General features: G+C 48.4%; 1 protein-coding gene across 2 annotated transcripts in view; it reads left to right on the top strand.

The window, feature by feature from the left end:
* Nucleotides 1-19,425, top strand: part of LOC147454254 (alpha,alpha-trehalose-phosphate synthase [UDP-forming] 1-like) — a 124,291-nt gene that overhangs the window by 82,811 nt on the left and 22,055 nt on the right. The gene's annotated exons all lie outside the window — the stretch shown is intronic.

Consider the following 19,425-nt stretch of genomic DNA (forward strand, 5'->3'; position numbering starts at 1 on the left):
TAATAAATGCACCCAATACTACACAAAACATCTCAAGAGACTATTAGCCCCACTACAATGGCTTCATGAAAATTGGCCTCCTTCCCTGCAAACTCAATTGGGTTTCATCAGGAACTCAACATCCAATAGCTCCTCATGTTGACCTCATGTTGAATAGGCATATGCAATACTCTTAAGTGCGTCTCCGGAGGCGTGAGATAACTACTAAGTTCCTTTGGAAAAGAAAGAAAAGGTCTCAAGGGGGACAGCCATGTTGGACAAATTTAGACAATGCAAGCCATGGCCTCCACCCACGTGTCACAAATAGGAGGGTGGGAGGTACAGGAGCAGGAGAAGAAGGGGAGTGGAGGTGTGGGAGCGAGTGGTTGGGGAAAAGAGGGCGGGGGTGGAGATGAGCGGCTCGAGGAGTCTAGGACACCTCCTCTTGTGTTAGTGGCTCCTTGCGCCTCAAAGGTTCAAAATGGTTTTGTGTGGAAAGCTTATGTTGAGGTTGTTACCCCACTCGTGAAATGAGGCATTGCTCCTAAGGTTCGTCTACATCATTGGGGAGGGGAGAGAAATGAAATGATATATTAACGTCTACAAAAGGCCAAAATGACCTATGAGACTCTTAACACAAAGTCTGTGTGCTGAAAGAAAGACTAACATCCTAAACAAAATGTTGTAGTGAAAGCGAAAGTTGGGGAAAGAATAGAAACTCTCTAATCAATACAAAGGTACAAAATAATGAGGGATGCAAGAAATATAAGCTACTAAGAAGGGGATAATCCTCCAGCTTAGAGTAAATATAGCATCAGTCGGTGTCGGATCTCCTCGATGTCTTGCATGGTCAAAACCTGACTGGGTATCACGTGTGGCGCGCCAGAATATTCCAATTCCAAATCCTCTTGTGTAATCTCCGTCTATGTTGGGATGCCCTCCTCTGTAATCGTGGATGCCTGGATCTCCCTAGGTCCATTGCGCGGTCAATCAGTGTGCCTCTAGTGGAGGTGGGATCCGAAATCTATTGCAAGACCTGTTTGTCTTGCTGTCTAGTGGTAATGGATGGCCTGAAATAGTCCGTAACCTGCCGCTGAGTCTGTCTCTCTGGTCGCCTCAACAAGCAATCTTAATGTCTCCTCAACTCAAGCAAGAACAGACCTAAGCATCTCTGATCCTCGTATCCATAACTTTGGAAAGTGGTCCAAAACCCTCTGTGAATAAGCAATGGAATCGCCCGCAAATCTCATAGTATGCGGAGCAATGACATATGTTAATGCAGCTCTGTCTGTGGCTCCCTATGGCATGCACGACATACCCTGGCCTCAGCCAGAACTCCTCTATATCTGTCAGTCTCAATCTCAAGCTTCCATTGCCCGCAAATCTCATAGTATGCGGAGCAATGACATATGTAATGTAGCTCTGTCTCTGGCTCCCTATGGCATACACGACATACCCTGGCCTCAGCCAGAACTCCTCTATATCTGTCAGTCTCAATCTCAAGCACACCGCACCCCATATGATAGATGTGTATCCATATAGTTGGGCCTGACTACAAAGGCATCTGCTGTGAGTTGGAGAAAATGTTCTCTATAAGACACCATCTTTGTGCCCAACTCCTGAGTAGGCTCTATCCAAGTCCTTCTGGCGTCCATCTCAATCAAGTCCTGGTGGATAAGTCTAGTAATCTATGCCCGTGTCACAGTGAGAGAGGGGGCCTCCAAATAGTATTGGAAGGGAGGCAGCCTGTCCATGCTAAAACCATGCATCTAGAACCAAGAAGCCATATGTCCATACCACCAGGCTGCGTCTCCCTATAAGGCCAACTGCCGAGAAGACTCAAGAGCAAGCCGGACATATCTGTTTTTGGGAAGGTCCCACAAGCTATGTATGAAAGAGACTGATCTAGTAAGTGCCTCAATCACCACTAGGGCGGCAGCTAGCTCAACTCTAATAATCTCATGGGATATTGAGGCCTTGGCTCTAATCATCTAGGAAATCATAGATACCAAGGGCCTCTTGTCACAAATTGGTGATGTGGCTGTCCGGTACACTCATACACACACACCCTCCCTTGTGGAAAGCCTTGCAAAAATGATGACGTGGCAGACAGTGACGTGGGAGACCTGTACAGACTGGTCCGGAAATTACGGCGGAATCTGCGGCGCAATTTGCGAACAGCCAGCCACGTGGCAGTGTACGGACGGCACACTTTTTGGACCTACTTTTGGCTACGCAAAGCGTGGGCTGTTTTCTACGCAAATTGGCTTGCTTTAATTTACACGAGAGAGAGAGAGAGAGAGAGAGAGAGAGAGAGAGAGAGAGAGAGAGAGCCTTGGTGCTTTATTTTTAGAAGGCTTTTAACTTTGAAGCTTTCGGGGCTCTGCTTTTAGGCATCCCTTGTAACCTTTAAATAAGTGGGCAAGCCTCCCACTTCTCAGAGCATCTGGACGCAGAGTCTGAGAGTGAGAGCCTCCCACTCACTTGTACTTTGAGTTGTAGATTAATACAAAAAGAAATACCGAAAGGGCGCCAGTCTTTGGGGCCAACATCTCTAGGCACGGAACTCTGCCGGGCGAGTGTCGAAGCAATTGTGAACTGTGAACTGTTTTGAAGTAAATTCTTGTGGTGTCGCGGTAGATTCTTGACTTGGAGTGTCCAAGTCTGTTACGATGGTATAAGAGCGCGGCCGATTTCTCTCCTACCGGGAAATCCGATCCTTGCTATGCGGCACTTATGGCTTCAGAAAGAGATCGGTCGACTTCCTCTGCATACGGAGATGCGGAAAGAGATCACGAAGAGGATTCACGCGAGGAGTACGGCCAGCCTCGGCCTACTCAAGCGGAGCTCGAAGAGATGTAACGTCGACGATTGATTGATGATGCAACAAAGATGATGCTAAATTTTGCGAAGGACCCGAAATTTGCAAATTTTATGAGCCAGACCTCCTTCGACGAGGTGCTTTCACAGTGGCGGCAAACCACAGAACCACCCCTCAAACCGGTACTCAAGAAACCTCCTACTCCAAGGATGTATACAGAGCAAGAATTAGAAGAGGTGGTTGATGCACGAATTTCTCAGCTTTTTGGCGCGCATAACAAAGCCAAAAAGCACGACAAAAAGCACAAGAAAGGAACTGACTTCCCAGGTTTTTTGGGTCGTCAGTCTACATTTGCGTCGGCAAGAAAGCAGAAGAAGCGTGGTCGATTTGAAGGAGTACCCAGTTCTTCTTCTTCTTCGTAGAGTTCTACTAGTTCCTCTGACTCGAGCGAAGAAGACAGAAAAGGCAAAAAGCAAAGCAAAATGCAAAGCTTCGAAAAGGGCAAGAAAAAGGCAAAGAAGTCTAAATCTCGCCCAGTTGTTGACAGTTCTACAGAGGACTCGTCTTCGGATAGTTCGGACTCTGACGACAACAGCTTTTGCGCAATGAAAAAGAATTTTTATAAAGCCAACAAGTATGACTTTATGGAAGATAAAAGCAAGAAAGTCCGAGAGTTCAAAGAAGGTGGACAATCAATTAAATTTGACACGTTTTCTGGTTATAGAGATGCTTTGAAGGCTTTGGCTTTCATACAGTAGTTTGACATAGCTTTCTTTGGAGGGCGTTACTCAGAGCACTCTAAGATTCGGAGGGCTACCTCTTACTTCAAGGGAAATGCTCGAACTTGGTGGTCGACGCTTTTATTGAACAAGATAGCGCCAGTTAAATGGCTGAAATTTAAAAGGCTTTTTATTTATTCTTGGCTGACTCGAGAGTACGAACACGACATACGAACTGCTTGGAACCATCTTCAGATAACCAAGAAGGATACATTGGACGCATATTGCGAGAGATTTTGGAGCTCTTTTCTATCAGTCTCTTCATTTAAGAAGATCTCATTCAAAGAACTTTGCAGTGTTGTTGGTTTTGAAGAAAGACGGATCTTGGAGAATGTGCATCGATTATAGAGCTCTCAACAAAATCACCATCAAGAACAGATTTCTGATTCCTAGGATCGATGATATTCTTGACCGACTACGATGATATTCTTGACCGACTACAGGGATCCTCGTGCTTTAGCAGGATCGACTTGAAGAGTGGATATCATCAGATCCGAATCGTGCCGGGAGATGTCTACAAGACAGCTTTTCGGACGACTTTTGGGTTATTTGAGTTTTTGGTGATGCCTTTCGGCCTAACCAATGCTCCTGCGACATTTAATCGGATGATGGACAGGATTTTTCTGTAGCAGGGCTACAAGGTCACTTCACAAGACAGGCAGTTGGACAGTTAGCTACAGTTGGTCTGGTTCACACTGGACGGACCCTTTGGGCTGGAAGTGACACGTGGTAGGGTACCTACAGTGGTCTAGTGGACATCGTGGCCAGGTCACCACCACCACTCAGTTTGGAGATAGACTTAGCTGGCTGGACATTTATGGGCCATTGGTGGCTCTTATGGTTGTACATATGAGTAGTCGTGTTTGGGGCAGTTCTATCTTATCTTGCACGTAGTCGTCTAGAGGAAGTCTTACACAGAGCACTGCTTCACCATCCCTGCACATCTGAGCCTCGACACCCCATTTGTACTTGTGAGTCCTGGGCTGGAGCGGAGTGTGCTGCCACGCCAGAGTTTGTACATGGTTCTTTGAGCTAGTCGAGTCCACGTGTTCTGGTCCACTGTTGTGTCTCTGTTGTTATCCATTGTTTCTGTGTTGTTATCCGTTGTTTCTGTGTTTCATTCTGTTTGAGAGAGTTTTCATTTGTTTGAGTGAGATTGTCACGCACATTGCACTGAGGGACACCCACACTGTAGAGAGCACGACACATTATCCGCGCTACAAGTGCTCTCATTTTGGCGATCACGGTGGGACCTCAACTGAAGTCTCACTCTGTTGAGTAGCTGGTTTCTTCGCTTCGCCTGTGCAGTCTAAGTCTCTCGCCTTTCTGGTTTGGTCCCCTCTCGCCCTGGTCCAACTTGCCCTCGTCTCTGGTCCAGACCCCCTCGACCCTGGTCTAGCTGGTCTAGTCACTTGTCTGGTCTAGACCCTGGTCTAGTCCTCCTCGTCCCTGGTCCAGCTGGTCTAGACACTCGTCTGGTCTAGTAGAGTCTAGACCAGTCTTCAGCCAGTTCAAGGTTTTCTTGCCCAAAGCTTGGTTGGTTTGGAGGTCACTGCATGACACATACAAGGAGGTCAGTTGAGCGTCAAAGCCCACTACTGAGCCCTTTGAAGTACTATCACAGAAGACGACCTTTGACACCTTGTAGAAATCCTTCAACCTCATCACCTATACCTCCACATATCACATCACCCATTCCTTCATCAGGTTCCCCATCTTCCCGATCACCTTCTCCAGAAAAGCTCTCACTAGTTCCTTCGTCATCAGGTTCCCCATCTTCGCGATCACCTTCTCCAGAAAAGCTCTCTCCTATTCTTCTACAGCAAGCTATTGTGCAACAGACTCAGCAAGGAATCATGGAGCCACTAGCTAGTGTTTTGTCCAAGGTGAACATCAAGTTCCCTACCTTCAAAGGGCTGTCTTCAGAAGATGCCGATGACCATGCAAGAAGATTTGTATCTCTCTGTAGGGGACGTGGGCTGAACAGAGAAGATGCTTACTTGGTACTATTTCCATCCACCCTGGATGGCCTAGCAGATAAATGGTACAGCCAATTTGCAGAGAACCATTTTGCAACTTGGGCAGCCTTAAGAGAGCAATTCTGTGCAGCATTCAGGCCGGGTGACTACCAGGAGAAGGTGTTGGATGAGTTGGCCAACATGGTGCTCAAGCCTAAGGAGACTTTTGCGGAGCTTATGACGAAAACTAAGTCGCTGGTGGCCAAGCTTCCCCAACAACCCGGTGAATTCATGGTTAAAAAGTGGGTGGAGAAGGCGCTTCCCAAAACTTCTCAGCAAAAACTCCGAGAGAGTCTCCGACCCGACGCCACTCTCGACGAGTTCATCGCAGCTGCTACTAGAATAGAGGGAGCTAGGAAGCTCTTCAACAACTCTCCTCAAATAGATACTCCCTCTGTGTTCTCGGAAGGTAGTCCTACTGATCCTTTAACTTCTTTACGTAGGGAACTGGAAGCCCTAAAGCTACAACGAGCTCTTCAAGAGGAGAGGTCCTTCTCTCTTAGACAAGAGAAGCCTACACATAATGAGGCATTGGAACAGATTAAGCGCGAGTTAGAAGAGCTCAAGTGTCAGCAAGAGACTAAGGCTATGGTTTGGTGTAGCTCATGCCGCTCTCCAGGGCACCCACCACAGGAATGCCCCCTTCGGGTTTACTGCCACTTCTGTGAAAAAGCTGGACATGAGGATAAGGATTGTTACTACCTCAAGGGATTGCGTCAAATACAGCAAAATCTTGGTCCTTCTCTCCAACAAGGGCTAGCACCTGCATCCAACATGGTCTCACCCTACGGCCATCAAAACCAGTTGCCTCCTCTGCTGACAACACCCCCTATGCAGTAAGGTATGCACAACAACTTTGCACCCCACAGTTTTTATCATGCCAGTACTCCCTCAGTTCCCCAAAGTTTCTACACCTCAGCCTCAAATTCCATGCAGCAACCACCTCGTCCCCCGTTTCGTCCTTCCAATCGGCCCATACTCTGCTACAGATGCGGAGAATATGGGCATTATCAGAGCAAGTGTCCTTTACCCGAGGGGTCCCCTCCTTGTCGTCATTGCCCTGATTCAAAGGATCACTACAGTAAAGATTGTCCCAAGCAAAGGGCATCCACGTCTTCAGGCTCGACTCAGAACCAGCCCGAATTCACCTTTCCGAAGATAAATTTGATTACTGTGAACACCGTGCCTCAACCTTCACCTGCTACTCATGTGGTTAAGCCTCTGCAAGTGGAGGAGCCTGCTGGTGTCCTTACTCGGGCACAAAGAGCAGCTCTTGGTCTCAGTCTACCCACAGGTCCACCTCGCCAGTCTCCACTTCCTCACTCTGGTCTACCTGACCCAAAGGACAAGTCCTTCCCAATTGCTCAGAGCAAACCAACTTCCTTGTTATCTGACATTGATGGAGCCTTCTTAGAAGCAATGGCTGACTTGGAACAGATTAAGGTCACAAAAGGAGCCGAGTTCGAAGGCGCCAAGCCCACAGCAGAAGCCATCTTGAAAAATACTTTTCAGCAGGTGTCACTATACGACATGCTAAGGCTCGATGCAACACTTAGAAGTGACACCCTGTCAGTCATTCAGTCTCTGTACCCGGGGGCTGGGCCTAGTGGCGGGCACCTCCCCGTACAGCCCTCAGAGTCCTATTTGATTTCCTATCCATCTGCTCCCCTCACCGATTATAAAAGTCCTCGCCTCACTGTATCTATTCTTGGGCACCAGCTATCCGGCGTCATCGTTGATGGAGGATCTGGAATCAATTTGATGCCCGAATTCACTATGATGGCCTTAGGTCTAAAGCCTACCCGACCTGCTCCTTTCACTGTTACATTGGCTGATCAGAGAACAGTCTACCCAGTGGGCATAGTCGACAAGGTGCCTCTGAAGGTACAAGATTTCACTTTTAACTTGGATTTTGTGGTAGTTAATCTTCCCCAGGTAGAGGGAGGTTATCCCTTGCTGATTGGTAGGCCATGGCTGCGACATACGAAAGCACTTCACGACTGGGGAACCGACGCCATGTGGATACATACTCCTGGCTCTCCAATGCAACAAATTCGTCTCGAAGGAGGTATGGATCCAGTCGTTCAGCATAGCTCTTTGTCAGTAGAGTCCAACCCTGACTTGGAGCAGCCGGTCCCTCCCGATGGGTCCGATGAAGACTTACGGCAGTGGTTAGAAGCCACCTCTTCGATGCCATGCTATGTAGTCTCTCTTCAACCTTTGCCAACAGATTCACTCTCTCTCCCTGATCCTACATCTGAAGCTACACGTGAGACCAGGAATCCCAGTCAGCCAAGTGAGCCAGAACCAAGTGGACCAGTCTCAAGTGAGTCAGAACCAAGTGGACCAGTCTCTGGTGCCCATCCTTCAGAGGGTCCCTTGATGGAAACCGTCAGCCAAGGTGAGCCTATAACCCACCATAGAAGGGGAAAAAAGTCTCCCTTGCAAGAGTTGGCCAACACCCCAGCTCCCTCCTTAGCCTCTACTCCATCTGACTCTCCACCCATGCCGGAGCACTTTGAGGTATCTGAGGATTTACCATTTGCAGAGCTTCCATCAGGTTGGTTGCAGGAAGAGTATGCTGATTTCAACATTGATCAGACGCCAGCTCATAATGTCCAAAGGCTAACAGAGGCGGCACAGTCTTCTCCCCCTGACGCAACCTCGACCACTGCACCGCCTGACCCAGTCAGAGAGGTCAACCTAGGCGGCCTTGACAACCATCAGCCCATCTTATTAGCCACTTGGTTATGGGATCACCCCACTCTACTCGACTTGGTAATCTCCTTCGTGCGCTCTTTCAAAGATGTGTTTGCCTGGTCTTACCACGATTTAGAAGGAATCCCAGCAGAGCTAGGAGTCCACACAATTCCTCTGGTTGAGGGGGCTAAGCCGGTCAGAGGACGGGCTTACAAACTGAATCCCAAGTATGCAGAAGCAGTCAAAATCGAGTTGGAAAAAATGCAAGAAGCAGGTATTATTGTACCAGTAGAGCACTCAGAATGGTTGTCTCCTATGGTTATTGCCCCAAAGAAGCAGTCCAACAAAATTCGAGTTTGTGTCGACTATTGGGCTCTGAATAAGGTCACTATCCCGGATGGATTTCCGACACCTTTTACTGAGAGAGTCCTCGAAGATGTCGCTGGCCATGTACTGTATAGTTTTATGGACGGGTTCAGCGGCTACAATCAGTTAGGAATACATCCTGACGACCAAATCAAAATAGCTTTTGTGACTCCCTGGGGTATTTTCATCTACACTAGAATGTCTTTTGGGCTTAAAAATGCACCGCCTTCTTTCAATCGCATAGTATATCTCATCTTTTGTCCTCTACTTACTGATCACCTTCGCATATTCATGGATGACTTTTCCACCTTCTCGGGTGCTCAATGTTCGACCCCAGTAGAAAATCTAAAGGAGCATCTTGCTCAGCTCTCTGCAGTCTTCCTCAGGTGCAGAGAGGCACGTTTGAAGCTCAATCCGAACAAATGTCATTTTTTGGTCACAGAGGGCACACTGTTGGGCCATGTGGTGTCTGCTCAAGGTTTGGCACCGGACCCAGAGAAGATAGTGACCATCTTGAAGTTACCTCCTCCCATAAATCCCAAAGGTGTTCAGAGCTTTGTGGGCCACACCGGCTATCATCGCAGGTTTATACGTATGTATGCACAGGTGGCTCAACCATTGACCCGGCTCACCAGTGCTGCTGTTCCCTTCCGGTGGTCAACACCTGAGGCCGAAGCATTTGCATACCTCAAAAAACGTCTCACTGAAGCGCCTATTCTAGTTGCCCCGGATTGGGCCCTACCTTTTCATGTGCATACAGATGCTAGTCTGCTGGCTGTGGGTGCTCTGCTGACTCAGCCTAGCAAAGAGTTCAACTTGGATCGCCCTGTACATTATGCAAGTCGCCTACTCACCAAATCAGAGCGAAACTATAGCACCACAGAGAGGGAAGGATTGGCTATAGTGTATGCTCTACACAAATTTCGTCACTATTTGCTAGGGGTCCACTTCACAGTTATCACTGATCACCATGCCTTGCGCTATCTGCTTAATAAGCCACAGGTTGCAGGTCGAGTATGGCGATGACTCCTCCTATTCCAGGAGTTTGATTTTGAAGTGGTACTCCGTCCTGGTATGCATCATGTATGGCTGACCACCTCTCTCGCATTTACACAGGCGAAGAAGCTACCGGGATTGCGGATGACTTTCCAGATAGCAGTCTTTTTAAAATAGATACAACACCGGAATGGTACGGCGAGGTCCTACATTTTCTATCTACTGGGCTGTACCCAGAGAGGGCATCCCCACTGCAAAAGAGGAGATTGCTGTTGAAGTCCAGGCCTTTCACTCTGATTGGGGGCCAGCTCTACAAAGCGGGACCAGATGGTGTTCTGAAGCGTTGTCTCGCCTCATGAGGTGGAGCATATTCTGGAGGATGCCCACAATGGTCCCACTGGTGGCCATTACCTTGGTCACATCACTGCTCAGAAGATTCTACAGAGTGGTCTATGGTGGCCCTACATTTTTAAGGATGCAATAGCATATTCTAAGGTTTGTGATGTGTGCCAGAGATGTGGGCCGAAGCCGAGTAAGCAATCCAACCGTCCTTTGCAGGTCTCGATGGCGTGGCTACCTTTTGAGAGATGGGGTTTGGACTTTGTGGGACCAATATATCCCCCGGCTCAACCAGGTAATCGCAAATATCTGCTAGTGGCTACAGACTATGCAACAAAGTGGGCAGAGGTACTAGCGACAGTAGATTGCACTGGCAATACAGTGGCCAAATTTTTATATGAAAATATTTTATGCAGATTTGGATGTCCCTTAGAGATCACCAGTGATAGAGGCAGTCATTTTGTCAATGACATGATCTCAAATTTGCTGGCCAATTACAAGATTTTTCATCGCAAGTCGTGCTCTTATTACCCTAGAGCCAATGGACAGGCCGAGAGCACCAACAAGGTTCTGATCTCCCTACTGAGGAAAGCATGTCATCTCCATCCAGCATCGTGGGCTCAGGCTGTGCACGGCACTCTTTGGGCATACCGCACATCTTTCAAAGCAACAACGAATCAAACGCCTTTTCAACTCGCTTTCGGTTTGGAAGCCATAGCTCCATTTGAGTTCAACTCCGGTTCCCCTAGGGTAGACAGTCTGCCTGCAAGTTGGGGCATGGAATCTGCCTCTATCTCCCGTCTCACCTTATTGGATGAAAGCCGCCTTTTATCTTCTCGTGCTCTGCAAGCGGAACAACTTCGTCGCAAAGCGTGGCATGATCGCCACCTCAGAAAGCCAAAAATAACGCAAGGCACATTGGTGCTACTCTATCAGGCAAAATATTTGAAAAAAGCAAAGAAGCTGGTTCCAGCTTGGCAAGGGCCCTTTAGAGTACAGGAGGTTTTGCCACAGGGGACTGTCCAGTTAGTCACTTTGGAAGGCGTTCCTTTGCCACTGGTAAATGGCTCCAGAATCAAGTGCTATTACTCCTCTGAGTAAAGGGTCTGCAACTATCCCGCCATCTGTAGGTTCTATGTCCCATCTCTCTCCTCCCCACTATCTTTCCATCAGAACGGGTGTTCTGTTACTGTCTCAGTTATGCTCTCCTCACGACTAGCTTTCCACCAGAATGGATGCTCTGTTACTGTCTCAATTTCTGCTATGTCTGTAAGTTTCCGCCTTTCCTCTAAGATATCTTTCTCCACTAAGTCTTGGTAATTGGATATTATCGAGAACTTCTACAGTCCAGTCACTCCTCTAATTGTTTCTATTCTCAGTGTTATTTGCGGTTAAGTATTAAGGTCCTTCCAGTTAAGCTTTCAGTCAAGCTTCTCGTCGGAGTGGTTTTGTTCAGTTTGACAAGTGGAATCTGCTTGGGGACTCTTGGGGACTCTGCTTAGATGGCAATTGGGATAATGAACAAGGTGTAATCAAGGACTTGACTTGATGAGACTCCCAATGCCATACTGTCTATGGGAAGAATATGGCAGAGTTTATGTCAAAGAACTTTGATTCCAATAGCAGCAAAAACCTTTGGTGCCATTAAACTTTCAGCTTTGTTGTAGGAACCTTAATCTCCTAATGAGTCAAAATTACCCTCCCTTTTATCTGCTCGAGATTTGTAGCTGCTCAAAAATTAGCACTTTGTACCTTCTCTTTGCTTCTGCTATCACTTTTATCACTTTGTACCGAGTGTGATCGTTGCGCCCTACCTATCCCAACCCCAACCCCCTCGCCCCTAACCTCTCCACAAACACACTCACCCCTACTCTATACCAACCCCTCGCCCCTACCCTCCCTTACTTCCCTCGCCCTTACCTGCCCTCAACCCCCTAGCCCCTACCCACTATCTCCCCCCTCGCCCCTATCCACTTATTCCCCCTCGCCCTTACCTACCCTCAACCCCCTCGCCCCTACCCACCCTCAACCCCCTCGCCCATACCCACTCTCTCCCCCCTCGCCCCTATCCACTATTTCCCCCTCGCCCTTACCCACCCTCTCCCCTCGCCCTTATCCTTTAAATATCCCTCGACCCTACCTCCCTTACTCCCTCGCCCCTATCCTATACGCATCCCCTCGCCCTTAACCTACCTAAACCCCTCGCCCAATTCCACCTGCATCCATCGATTAGCAATCAGAACCCATCGTTTTTCAATCCATCGCGTGCTTTAAAACAGCCATAGCTTTTTTAACTCATCATCCACTGCCTCCATCGCTTTGAAAGGACAAGCTATTCGTTTCTTGCGTATTCAAGCTTTTTCAGAGTTAGCATTGCACACTGCAGATTGACACAACCAGGAAATTCTCTTTACAATGGCTAGAACAAGCAAAAAAAAGCTCTCTCTCCAGAGAGGCCAATTGAGACATCCCAAAGTTCTGCAGAGGCAGAGGATGTGGATACATCCAGCCATGGCCTCACTGATGTGTCCTCCACTGATCACAGTGATGAAAATTACAAGGAGTCCGAATCAAGCTCTGCTTCCGACTCCGAGTCTTCGAGCAACGAGGAAGAGGAAGAGGATGAAGAAGAAGAAGCTGTAAAGAACCAAAAGAAGAGAAAAGCCATCATGCAGGTACTGGGTCATCCAATTCCTCGGCCTCCTTCTTCCAAGACCCAAACCAAGTTCACATTGAACTTCCATCTGCAGCAGCCTCATCCGTCGCTTCGAGAAGTCCTATCAAAAGACCAGCTACACAAGCTAGGATTGTCAGCATTAGCAGACATCGATCTGCCTTCGGATATTCCCATGGATATGGTGCATGCACTCCTCAAGTTTTTTCCCAAAGTCAGAGGACACCCACTGACTGCTACACGAATAGGTAACGCCTTGGGGATGACAACTTTTCTTGCAGTGAAACCGGCTACGCGCACCTATTCCCAACTTTCGAAAGATGCGACAATTGAGGCATGCAAAGAACTACTCAATACGAATCATGCTGGCTATGCAAGGAATAAACAGCTCTGGTCCATTTTCAAGTATTACTCTTTGGTCAGAGATCCTAAAGTCGGCAAGGGCAAGGGCAAGGGCAAGGGCAAGGCCAGATGTGACGTGCCTACTATATTCTCGCACTGCGAAGGCCTATACTAGCAGGGCTACAGGGTCACTTCACAGGACAGGCAATTGGACAGTTAGCTACAATTGGTCTGGTTCACACTGGACGGACCCTTTGGGCTGGGAGTGACACGTGGTAGGGTACCTACGGTGGTCTAGTGGACATCGTGACTAGGTCACCACCACCACTCAGTTTGGAGATAGACTTAGCTGGCTGGACATTTATGGGCCGTTGGTGGCTCTTATGGTTGTACATATGAGTAGTCGTGTTTGGGGCAGTTCTATCTTATCTTGCACGTAGTCGTCTAGAGGAAGTCTTACACAGAGCACTGCTTCACCATCCCTGCACATCTGAGCCTCGACACCCCATTTGTACCTATGAGTCCTGGGCTGGAGCGGAGTGTGCTGCCACGCCAGAGTCTGTACATGGTTCTTTGAGCTAGTCGAGTCCACATGTTTTGGTCCACTATTGTGTCTCTGTTGTTATCCATTGTTTCTGTGTTGTTATCCGTTCTTTCTGTGTTTCATTTTGTTTGAGAGAGTTTTCATTTGTTTGAGTGAGATTGTCACGCACATTGCACTGAGGGGCACCCACACTATAGAGAGCATGACACATTATCCGCGCTACATTTTCGAGAGTACAGACTATTTGTTGGCACTTTCTTTGACGACATCATTGTTTTCTCCAAGGATGAGGCAGAACATAAAGAACATCTCCTTCAGGTCTTTCAGGCATTACGAGATCACAAGTTGGGGATTAATGCGAAGAAAAGTGAATTTTTCCTACCAGAGATACACTTTTTGGGACACATTATGTCAGCAGCAGCAGGAGTGCAGATGGACCCGGCCAAGATAGAGAGTATCCGTGATTGGCCCGATTTGAAGAATGTCCATGAAGTTAGAAGCTTCTTGGGCTTGTGTTCGTACTACAGGCGGTTCATTAGAAAGTTTGCAGAGGTTGCTTCCCCATGCATATCTGGACACAAAAAGGAGTCCCTTTCTCGTGGGGACCCACAAAAGTGACTGCCTTTCAGACATTGAAAGAGAAATTGACTACAGAACCAGTTTTGACTTTGCCAGACTTGCAAAAGTCATTTGAAGTTGTGGTCGTAGTTTGGGTGCGGTCTTAATGCAAGAAGGCCATGTCATTGCCTATGAGAGCCAATTGTTCTCAAGGCCGGAATTGACAGCACAGATTTATGAGAAAGAGCTTTTGGCGGCTATCCATGCTCTTACTCAGTGGCGACATTACCTACTCAGAGCAGATTTTATTGTCTTAATCTGAACCCCATAAAGCATAGTTGAGGCCACTAGAGAGAGAGAGAGAGAGAGAGAGAGAAATGAAATGATATATTAACGTCTACAGAAGGCCAAAGTGACCTATGAGACCAAAAAAGTTACAAGTGGTGAATCTAGTACAATGTTTGAGTACAACTAAAACTATAAAAAAAGGGGGCGGGGGAAGGGGGGGAGAGGGGGGAATGAGAGCTGATACAATGGTACAATGGGTGGGCTGATACAATGGATGATATAAAAATGGTAGGCGGATCGAGGGTGGGGGGGGGGGGGGGGGGGTCAGAAGAAATCCCTCATCAGTCGGTGGCGAATCTCGTCAATATCCTCCATGGTCAGTACTCTGATTGGGCGCCTCGCATGTCGAGCTAGGGTGATCCGGATCCTTTGCTGCATCATCCTCCAATACTGTGAAGTCCCCCCGTGATCGTGGTTGTCTCGATCTCCCTAGGTCAATTGCCCGATCGATCAATGTCCCTCTGGTGTGGATGTGATGTGAAGCTGAGCTCTGTTGTGGTGTGCACTCCTCTGGCTGTTGATTGTCTGGTGTAAAAAAATATGTGATTTGCCTTTGAGACTGGCTCTCCCTTGATGTCCTCAGCAAGGTCTCCCTATGTATGCGTAGCTCGAGTAAAAACAGGCCTAGGCATCTCTGATCTGGGTATCTCATGACTCTAGAAAGTGGTCCGAAACCCTCTCTGAACAAGCAGTGAAAGCGGCCACGGATCTCATAGTACAGAGGCCAGTGACATATGTAGTGCAGAGTCTGGTTCAATATGACATAAATGACATATCCTGGCCTTTGCTGGTACTCCTCGAAATCTACCAGTCTCGATCTGAAGTTGATGTGAGAATGTGCGTATCTGGCCAATAGCACACTGTATCCCATGAGATAAGTGTGTATTCATGTATCCAGGCCTCGTCACAAATCCGTCCTCCGTGAGCTGGAGAAGATGCTCTCTATAGAAAGCCATCTTCGTGCCCAACTCCTGTATCGGTTGTATCCATGTGCTCTTGGTATCTAGCTGAATTAGATCCTGACGTATGAGTCTAGTGATCTCTGTCCGTGTGATAACTAGTTGAATCAGATTTGACGTATAAGTCTAGTGATCTCTGTCCGTGTGATAGATAGGGAGGGTGCATCCAAGGAATACTGGAACGGGGCCAATCTGTCCATGTTGAACCCATGTAACTGAAACCATGATGTCATCTGCCCGTACCAACATGTTGTATCACCTTGCAACGCTAGCTGTCTGGAGGACTCAAGGGCCAACCGAGCATATCTGTCTCTGGGGAGGTCCCATAAACTGTGCATAAAGGATACTGATGTGGTAAGTGCCTCGACCACGAGGAGCAGATAGCTCAGCTCGAATAATGTCGTGTGGCACTGAAGCCTTAGCCCGAATCATCCGAGAAATCATAAAGACTCTGGCCTCTCCATCCATCAGTGCTACCAGATCTGCCATGGTGATCCACCGAGGGGTCTCCATATCTAAACTCCAAAAAGCATAGTTGAAGCCACTAGAGTGTCAAAAAGCCAAAGCTTTGTTCGAGGTTCCTGAAAGTGAACCTAAGAGAGAGAGAGAGAGAGAGAGAGAGAGAGAGAGAGAGAGAGAGAGAGAGAGAGAGAGAGAGAGAGAGAGAGAGAGAAATGAAATGTTATATTAACATCTTCAAAAGGCCAAAGTGACCTATGAGACCAGAAAGTTACAATGTGGTGGATCTGATACAAAGTCAGAGTCAGAGTAACAAGATGACAACAATGACAAAAATGAAATGACAAATGTCACAATAAAATACTATGGAATCCTAAACTACTAGGTGTGAACAACAGCTAGCTGGGATAGCTAGATCACAAGAGATCCAGCATCGGTCGCTGGCGGATCTCATCAATCTCCTCCATGGTCAGTAGTCTGACCGGGCGTCCTACATGTCGAGCCAAAGTGATCCGAATCCTCTGATGCAGCCTCCGTCGATGCTGTGTAGTCCTCCGCAGTCGTGGGCGTCTGGATCTTCCCAACTCAGTCGCTCGGTCGATCAGTGTGCCTCTGGTGTGAGACGACGAGCTCTGCTGTGGTAGTAACTCCTCCGGGTGGCCAATAGCAGCTCTAAAGAAATCTGTGATCTGTCTCTGGGACTGGCTAGCCTCTCCTCTCATCATTCTCTCTCTGTGTCTGCGTAGCTCGATCAAAAACAAACCCAAGCATCTCTGATCCTCGTACTGCATGACTCTGGAGAATGGTCCAAAGCCCTCTCTGAACAAGCAATGGAAGCGGCCTCGTATCTCGTAGTAGACGGGGCAGTGGCATGTGTAGTGCAACTGTCTCAGGCTTGATGTCACACAAGGGGCATGTCCTAGCCTCTGCTGGTACTCCGCTGTATCTCCCAGTCTCGATCCGCAGCTGGTGTGAAGATGTACGTATCTGGCCGATAGCACATCGTATCCCATGAGACAAGTGGGTGTCCATGTATCTGGGCCTCGTCACAAAACCATCAACCGTAAGCTGGAGGAGATGCTCTCTGTAGAAAGCCATCTTCGTGCCCAGCTCCTGTGCTGGCTGTATCCATGTCCTCCTGGTGTCTAGCTGAGTCAAGTCTTGGCGGATGAGCCTGGTGATCTTGGACTATGTAAGAGTTAGAGAGGGTGCATCCAGTGAGTACTGGAAGGGAGGCAATCTGTCTATGCTGAACCCATGCGCCTGAAACCATGATGTCATCTCCCCGTACCAGCATGCTGTATCTCCCTGCATGGCTAACTGTCGAGAGGACTCAAGTGCAAGGCGGGCATATCTGTCTCTGGGAAGCTCCCACATGCGGTGTATGAAGGAGACCGATCTGGTGAGCGCCTCAACCACTAGTGGTGGGGCAGCTAGCTCTGCTCGCACAATAGCACGTGATACTGAGGCCTTGGCTCTAATGAGCCGCGAGATCATAGAGACCAAAGGCTTCTCCATGTCCCCCCATCCATCACTGCGGCCTGTCCTCCCATGATGATCTAATGATGGTCCCCAAATCTCAGCTCCATAAAGCAATGTAGAAGCCACCAGAGTGTCAAAGAGCCAGAGCTTCGTCCGAGGCTCCTGAAATTGAACCTGTGAACACATCCTTTCCAATCTACCCAATGCTGCATGGGCTCTGGTCAGTCTAGTCTCTGCTGCCCTCCTCAATGAAAATGCTGGCCCACTAAAAACCACTCCAAGGTAAGTGTACACATCTGTATACTCCACAGTCTCCTTGCCGTATGTGAATGCTAGCGTTGACCTCCTGATCCACTGTGGGGTGGTATTAAATACCATGACCTTGGTTTTACCAAGGTTGACGGACAAACCACTTTCCTGAGCAAACCTATTCAAAGCATCCAAATGACGTCGCATCCCCTCCGGAGAGTCGGAGATCAACACAATATCATCAGCATATAACAATAATGGAATCCATGTCCTTGCCAGCTGTGCACCTCTATCACCATCTCTCTCAATGTAGTCAGAGACCTCATCCACATACATACCAAATAGAGTAGGAGAGAGCGGGCAGCCCTACTTCACCCCAATAGTGGAGTGAATCGGTGTGGATAGACCCTCTGAGGTGCGTACCTGCCCCACTACTGACATGTATAATGCCATGACCCCCCAAATGAGCTCTGTGGGTACTCCCAACTGCTGTAATCTGCGCATCAATCTAGCTCTAGGCACTGTGTCAAATGCTTTGCGGAAATCCACAAAGCTACAATAGATCCGTCTCCCACGCGATCTACCCTCCTCAATGATGGCTCTGAGTGTCAAGATATGGTCAAGAGTAGAAAAACCCCTCCTGAACCCTGCCTGCCCGGCTGCGCGTATCCCCTCCCTTTCTGTCCATCTACTCACCTGCTGCTCAAGAATAAATGCGTACAACCGTGCCAATGTGTGTCCAATCATGATAGTGCGATAATTCCCAGGCTCCATAGGGTCTCCCGACTTGAGGATAGGTACAATAGTAGATAGGCTCCAAGCATCAGGCAAGCCCTCACACATGGCACGGTTAAACATAACTGCTAGAAGCTCTGCTAGTAGATCTCTGGCATGCGTGAAATGCTCAGCCACTAAACCATCATGATCGTATGCTCTCCCAGTCCTCATCCTGTCAATGGCCTTCCTCACCATCTCCGCGGTGAAAAAAGCACATGTGTGTGGGCATGGATCGGGAGGGTCGGGAAGGGGGGGCTGCTCAGGAACTGTGTACAGAGATGATGCGTACTGGCCCTAGTCCTCTGTAGAAGTGATGGGGGGGGGGGGGGGGGAGAGTGCTCCTGAAAGAGCCGCCATGCCTCACGTGAGTCCTGACTCAAGAACAGCTGATATAGATCCTGCTCTAGCCGAGCCAAAAATGCCCTCTTCTTTCACCGCACTAGGCGTCGGAAGTCAATCTGTGACTGTCTGTGAGTGATGTCCCCCAAAAGCACCTCCCTTTGAAGTCTAGCTCTAGTGTCCCGGCATTCCTCATCATACTAACTGTTCTGGGGCATGCTCCCCGAATGGCGTCTCTGCTCAAGCTGGGTATGTGGGTATGCCTCTGCTACTGCATCATGTAGTGTCTGTGTCAATATAGTAGTAAGCTCCTCCAGAGGTCGCCCTGGCTCTTTTGTGCATAGGCGTCTGTAGATCCCATCAATGTATACAGTGTCTGTCTCCCGCGTGAAGGTGTAGCGAGTAGGGGCTGCTGTCCGTAGCCTGTGTGCTACACTAAACTGAAAAGAGATGGTCATTGACACAAGAGCATGATCCACTGCCACACCAACAGGTCTCGGTCCAACCGTGAGATCCTGGATACTAGAGATGAGGCTCGGCTGTGCCATGACATAATCCACTGTGCTGGCTCCATGTCTATGTGGAAAGCATGTAAAACCCCTTGAAGCGGGAAATCTCTGTAGGCCATTCAAGATGGCCAATCCATGTGTAGTCCCCATGTCTATCAAGTGTCGTCCATACTCAGTGTGTTCTCCA

This window comes from Adiantum capillus-veneris, chromosome 7 (assembly GCF_014529385.1).
Source record: "Adiantum capillus-veneris isolate H3 chromosome 7, ASM1452938v2, whole genome shotgun sequence".
Taxonomy (NCBI): domain Eukaryota; kingdom Viridiplantae; phylum Streptophyta; class Polypodiopsida; order Polypodiales; family Pteridaceae; genus Adiantum; species Adiantum capillus-veneris.